This window comes from Rattus norvegicus, chromosome 20 (genome assembly GCF_021556685.1).
Source record: "Rattus norvegicus strain SHRSP/BbbUtx chromosome 20, alternate assembly SHRSP_T2T, whole genome shotgun sequence".
Lineage (NCBI taxonomy): Eukaryota > Metazoa > Chordata > Mammalia > Rodentia > Muridae > Rattus > Rattus norvegicus.
The window spans coordinates 17,011,498-17,018,338 of NC_141553.1; the positions used below are offsets into that span (position 1 = coordinate 17,011,498).

Below are 6,841 nucleotides of genomic sequence, written 5' to 3' on the forward strand. Positions count from 1 at the left end.
TGAGCTTGGCTTGCCTCTCCGTGGCTTTCATTTCTGACCATGTGGTTCCGGCATGAAGTTTAATAACGGGTGCTCCCGGCACATTATCAGCCCTCAGCCCGATTGTCACAATGTAGAAAGATGCTGGAGGACTGCCTTGGGTGAGTGAGAAATGCTTGTTTGCACCTAATCTGGTGATGCAAGAAATAAAGAAAAGCAGAGCACACAAGCCGAACCCCTGGGGGACATGTGTTGAGACTGGGGAAACTGAATGGATTCGTTGGACTTCGCACAGGACACATGCAGGGTCCTGACCTTGCCACCTTCACAGCACAGGACCCGCAAAGCTATCGTAAGTGTTGCCCAGCAGTGCGTAGAATCACTGCCTTGAGTAAAACAGATTCCTGTCAAAATGTGGTCTTACTACATATACTGTTTTAAAAGCTATTTTCCAAAGTACGAAGCTCACATCTTCAGGGACTCCTTATTTCCTTATAAAATGAAATGAAGTAAGAATTAATTAGCCGTTCAGTCATCAGTCAGTGAGGCTCTTTTACGCTCATGTCTTCTCGGATTAGACAGTCTCAGCTGAAGTGCTTAGGATATGATTAGGAATGCTTTTTAGAATCAAATATTTGGTGGGATGGAGAGATAGCTTAGTATTTGGAGCTCTTGCGTGAGACGGCTCACAACAGGGCGTTAACTCCAGTTCCAGGGGAATTTAAGCCCTCTTCTGGCCTCCGCCGGTACTATATGCTTGTGTTTAAAACTTAATTAAAAAAATATCAACTTCTAAAATAACAGTAGAGCTAATTAATGAAGTGAATTTGAGATATTTGAAAATAAATAGAGAAGCCCTGGGTCTTATTTTTCAGACATAAGCCTCTTCACAAAAATAACAGCTAATAATGACTATAAGAACAAATAAAGAAAAGTGTCCAAGTATACAAATTACTTCCTCCAGTCCTGGAGTGTAAGCCAGTACCTACAAGGTTTTTGTCTCTTTCCAATTCTACATGTTCTTGGTGTCCCAGAAGTTCTCTCTGAAGGGGATCAGGAAGAAGTAACTGTTGGTTCTGTCCTCATTGCTAACTTCCTCTAAAATTTTAATACCTACAAGATCCATGTTTTGCTTTAGAAACAGTTTATTTATACCAATTTTTGTGGGAGTGTGTGATTTGCATGTGACTTGGTGGGCACGTCAATGGAAATGCACAGAGTTCAGACGACAACTTTGTGGAGTTGGTTCCCTCCTTCTATCATTATGTGGCTATCAGAGATCCAACTCGGGACACTGAGCTTGTGGATCTGCCCAGCCACCTCATCAGCCTCCTATTTTGTTTTTGAAATGCCTCAGGGTTACCCAGCATTCTCTTCCATAAGAAATCTGTTCAAAGTTCAGCTATAAAAAGAGTTATCAAAAGTTAGCTGAATGTTGAATAAATCAATTAGATTAAAAATAGATATAAGAAATGTATTTCAAAGTCTTCTATTGGAGTCTTCTTCAAAGAACCTTTTGTTTGGAATATGACAGATTTGGTCACATCAAATAATTCTGCCTGCATTCATTTCAGGTTGGGAATAAATAGGAGTCATCTACAATGAGAGCTGATGTGTAAGGGGAATGCAATAATGTATACACAAAGGCTGTCAGACAGCAGATATACTAACATTTTAATCCCTGCAAATGCAATTTCAAAGAGTTAAGCTAGCCAGACCAATCTCCCTCGGGGGCGGGGGGGGGGAGTAAAAGATGCTGAGAAAGCTGAATATTCACAAGTAGAATAATGAAGATAGATTTCCCTCTCTTACACACACAAGCCCTTGGTATAAAGTCTATAGAAAGTAGGAAAAAATTCAGTAATTTGATAAAGTAATGTATAGGCACAGCACTCCAAGATGTAGGTATGAGCAAAGACTTCTTGGAAAAGAACACATGATTGAAATATTGTTTTAGGTGATGATTCAGCACACGCTGTACAAGCCTGAGGATGGATTCCAGATATACAATGATCACATTTTTCAAAAGGTAGACACAACAAATGTGTGTCTGTGTAGCCAAGTTGAGGTAAGTGAATCTGTGGGCTTGCAGGAGGGTAGTCCAGGTACAACTGTAGACTTTGGTTTCAAGTAGGAGATCTGCCTCAAAAGACAAGGTGGAGTGAAATACTTGTCTCCTCATAGACCTTGTCTCCTCCTTTTAGACCTCTACAAGCTCTTGTCTTGTAGACCTGCAACATAGGTCAGTGTGTGCATGCGTGTGCGCGTGAACGCACACGCATGCACGCACGCACACACGCACACACACACACCATTCCTGCTTTCCAATGAAAGGAATCAGCAGTGCGAGGAGACAGGCTACTTACAGAGTGTGATCTCCTCTGTTGTCATTGACTTCATCCAGACCGATCTGCAGTTTCACAGCCAAACACAGCGGAGCTATGTTACGTGATGAAGACATTTTGAATGATGTCAGAAAGGAAGTTGCTGTCCTCACTATCCAACATGGTTACAAGTCTGCATGTTCTCATTGTTTCGTGTGACCCATTGGGTTTGTTTTGTTCTTAAATTTAATATGAAGATTAAAAAGTATGACTTTGGAACATTGGTTTTTTTTAAAGTGTTTTTGGTTTCCTTGGGTCTTTTCTTGTTGTTGGAAAAATATAAAAATAAAAAGAGTAGTTGTCTTTTACCCTGCTAGGCCCATGCCGTGGTGCCCAGATATCTGCTAGATATCTTGGTGGAAACACAGCCCAGCCGCACACTTTCTTACACTCAAACCCTCACATAAAAGAACACACAACACAGTAATCTTAGATCGAATTGGTAAGATATAATTGCCCACTTAAACATACAAAGCCCGGTACTATCCATCCCTTGAGAACATTAATAACAACCTGTAAATACACAGAGCAGAATCTTAACATCGCCTGCCATCTTGTCCTGCCATGGCTTCTCCCCTCTCTCCCTCCTGTCTCTTCCTCTCTCCCTTAGTCTCCTCCTCTTCCTTCAAACTTCTCTCCTGCCCATCCTTTCTTCTCCTCCAATGACAGGCCTCCTTCTACCCTGTACCTGCCCCTCACCTGTACTTTACAAATTCAATGGAGAGGTGGTTCTGGTGAAGTAACCTGAGTTCTGAGTCCTTGACTAGGCAGCTATCCTTGGGGCAGTGGAATTAGCATCAAAATACAGATAACTTCAGGGCAAACCACAACATCTTCTCTTCTCTTCTCTTCTCTTCTCTTCTCTTCTCTTCTCTTCTCTTCTCATCTTATTTCATTTCTTCTTTCTCCTTCCCTCTTTCCTCACCTCCATCCTTCCTTCCTTTCCTCCCTCCCTTCCTCCTTCCTTCTCTGTGCCTAACTGTCTTACCATATTTTGGAAACAATAAAGAAAGGTATGATGAGAAAAACAGCCAGAGACTAGAAGCATCTGACTTGGCTTCACATTAGTGAATGTCAGAAATGGACCTGACCTCTGTATCTCTATGTCTCTATGGCTACTGCTATATTTTTAGGAATATATGTACTAGCATTCCTACCTCAGAATACAGAAATACATTTTTATTAAATTCTTCATAACTACTATAAAAATGAGATGAGGCGTCAACGTTTCTAGTGTATTCCGTAGTTACTCTTTGAGTGAAAACTACTGATGACAGAGACTGAGACCATGGTAGCTCTTTGCTTAGAGTGGAACTCATATGATAAGCTATGTTATCTTTCTCTGCTTCTTGAAACCATTAATAAAACATGGCAGGGCTCCCATGAAATTCATGTCTTTACTATACCTCTTATATTAACAATGACATCTCTTGAACGTTACAATAGACATGTATAGTAAAGGTTTTGAAACTGAGATATAATTCAGTGTAGAATCCAACAGTAGTTTGGATATCTTCTTACATAATCCAATTACAGTTATAAATCTAAGTGGACTTGGATCTATATTCCTTTTCTGGTTGTTTTTGATGATGTTCACATGTATATTCAAAACTGTATTATGCTACAGAGGGCAGAAGACAATATCTGATTCCTTGGTGTTAGAGTTATAGGCAGTTGTGAACTGCCCAATGTGTGATCTGTGCACTCTTCTTCTTCTCCTCTGTGAGTCACCTCCTGATCAATGTAAATGCTCTGAGAAGAACTCTTTCTGTGGGGATGGAGAATTGAATCGTGTCAACACAATGGGTGAGTGTCACGGGTCAAGAACTTTAATAACTCCGGGAAGCTGTGTGCTGAACAATTGGCTACTAGACTGTAGCCCAATCAGGAGGTACTATAGCCTGAAGAGGTAAAGATCAGGGAAAGGAACCAAGAATATTGAGGGTGTGACCTTAATGGAGATACTCGAATGATCACCTTTGTCTTTTTCTTTGGTGCCTGGCAACCATGAAATGAGCAGCTTTGCCCTCTTCATGTTCCCTTCCATAATCTGCCTTACCACAAGCTCAAGGACAATAAAGTCAATTAACCATGAACCTAGGAACTTGGAGAATGAGAACCATGCCACATCCGGGTTCATGCCAGGTATTCTTATCACATTAACACATGGGCTCATGGCAATATGTGTTGTGTTGTGTCAATCAGAGTATTCTGGGACATAATAATTACTTATGTTTTGGGTACAACTTCCATGTGTGACACCGACATCTTAAAGATGAAGGAAATGTCAAGTAAAGGAAGAAGGATGGTAAAAAAGATTATTATCCTTAGGATATCCCAAGTCATCCTAATGCCCTCACCTTTTGGTCAATTACTTATTGGAACAAAAGAAGCTAGGATTCTTATTATCCTGATTCAAAATTAGCAGGGAAAAAATTCATGTTAAGCAAGTTTATATTTTTCATAGCATCGTCATTCTCTATGAAATTGAGTTGCACTGTGTAAATCTATAGGATATTCATGCATGAAAAATGCACTTTTGAAAATGCTTTTAGAAGCACCTTTAATATGAATGGCACATTCAATTATCTGTGTAAATTTGGGTACAAGAAGGGCAATAAATAAACCCACATTTCTTTGTCATGCAATCATAATCTTCCTATGTAAACTTAATCAAAGGATGCTCCCACTTGACAATACAGAAGGAGAACCAGCCGTGCCAGCATCATGATCTTTCAAAGCTGTTAAACAATGTGAACATCTGTTGTATTGTACTAAATATTGAAACAATGATAAAATACTTACATCACAGGTTTGGTAATGTAATAGTAAAAAATGTATTTGTTTTATATCCATTCAAACAGTGCCATACATTTCTAAAAGCTACTTTATATGAATCTGGAATTGCATAAGGTTGACTTTCTATGTATTTTAGTATGCATAAACATCTGATACGAAGTGTACATTGCAATTTAATATTAGGACTCTCTCTCTCTCTCTCTCTCTCTCTCTCTCTCTCTCTCTCTCTTTTTCTCTCTCCTATATCCTGACTGTGAAGAGACTAGCTCTACAACAAACAGCCGTCATCATGAGCCACCAAGGAAAGGAACCCATGAAAAAGGGTCCCATCAACCCAGGATCAGAGGCCCCTGAAACCATCAACCAAAATAGATGTTTCCTCCTTGTCAGTTGACTGTGCTCACTACAGTGATGGAAAGCAGAGGCATGGAGCTTTCATTCTTTGTGCTGTTCTGGTGACATCGCTGAAGTTCAAGAGGAGCAAGCATTGAGCAATGCGCCACTTCGGTAGAAAATTGAAGAAATGGGGAATCAACCAGCATCTGTTAGACATCAGAGCTGATTGTCCTCGCTACCCTTTGATTATTCACCCATCCAATGCTTATAATTAACTAATTAATTCTAAGAGCTATAAATTATGTGTAGCCAGATATGAATTTGATTCCAAAGCCACAGGTGAGAATATGCCATCAATGCAAAAAAGATATATGTATTAATACATACCAGAAAAGACTCATAAAGGAATTTGGCCAGTGCAGAAAGGAAAGTGTGGCAGCATCATAGGGGACAGAGAGGGGTGACTAATAGGCCAGTGATGAAAGGGGTATTTTAAATATAGGCAAGAATGTAAAAACTATCTGTTAACCAGAAAATGAGGACGTGGTGGTGAGAGAATTCCAGTGTAAAGTGTGAACCAATCTAAAAAAAATCGTAAGATACTATGTTGGCAGCACATCAGGAGAAACTAGGGAAGGAAAATTGAAGCCAGACAAGAAAGTTGGGACTTAAGTCTAAATGCACCATAAAATGTTTTTTTTTCTCTATTTATTTGGGCCATTTTTGTAATACGTGCTGTTCTGGATGGTTGGATGATTCAGTGAGTAAGGGGACTTTCAGCCAACTCTGAGGACCTGAGTTCAAGCTCTGGGTTCCAAGGGCTAAAGGAGGGCACTGACACCTGAAAATTGCCCTCTGACCTCCACATGTGTGCCATGGCACAAACACACACATATCACTAAATAAACAAAAAACTTGTAGTATAGTATGTCTTGGTGCAGTAGTTGTTTCTCCTAAAGGATTACAATTAATGCTTTTAAATGTATTTTAGACTCATACATGAGCCTACACTATCTATGCATTGTCTACCTCTTTGCCAAGCTCAAACTTCTCCAATGTCCTTCCATTACAAACCCATGGTCTTTTTGATTATTACTGTCATACATATATTCATATATGTCAATATATGTGTGTATGAACACACATACATAAATAATTTATTTAGTCAACTTCAGTATTGTTCCTATGCACAAAAAGGTTTTTGTACGTTGCCATACTGACCCAAACACAGCATGTAGTGTGTAGCTGAGAATTCTTTCCGTCTCATCATGTTCTTGCCTCAGGTTTGAAAAGCATGTTGGTGCATGTGTGTTCATGTTTGTATGTGTATGCATGTGTGCATA

The 6,841-nt window shown here is 39.7% G+C and overlaps 1 long non-coding RNA gene across 1 annotated transcript; it reads left to right on the forward strand.

Moving 5' to 3' along the window:
* The first annotated feature begins 201 nt into the window (after positions 1 to 201).
* Positions 202 to 6,425, forward strand: LOC147998586 (uncharacterized). Its single transcript, XR_015646001.1, has 5 exons — positions 202 to 331; positions 1,937 to 2,047; positions 3,991 to 4,169; positions 4,384 to 4,508; positions 5,422 to 6,425. It is a non-coding gene; the product is annotated as an uncharacterized LOC147998586 (long non-coding RNA).
* Positions 6,426 to 6,841: the final 416 nt, after the last annotated feature.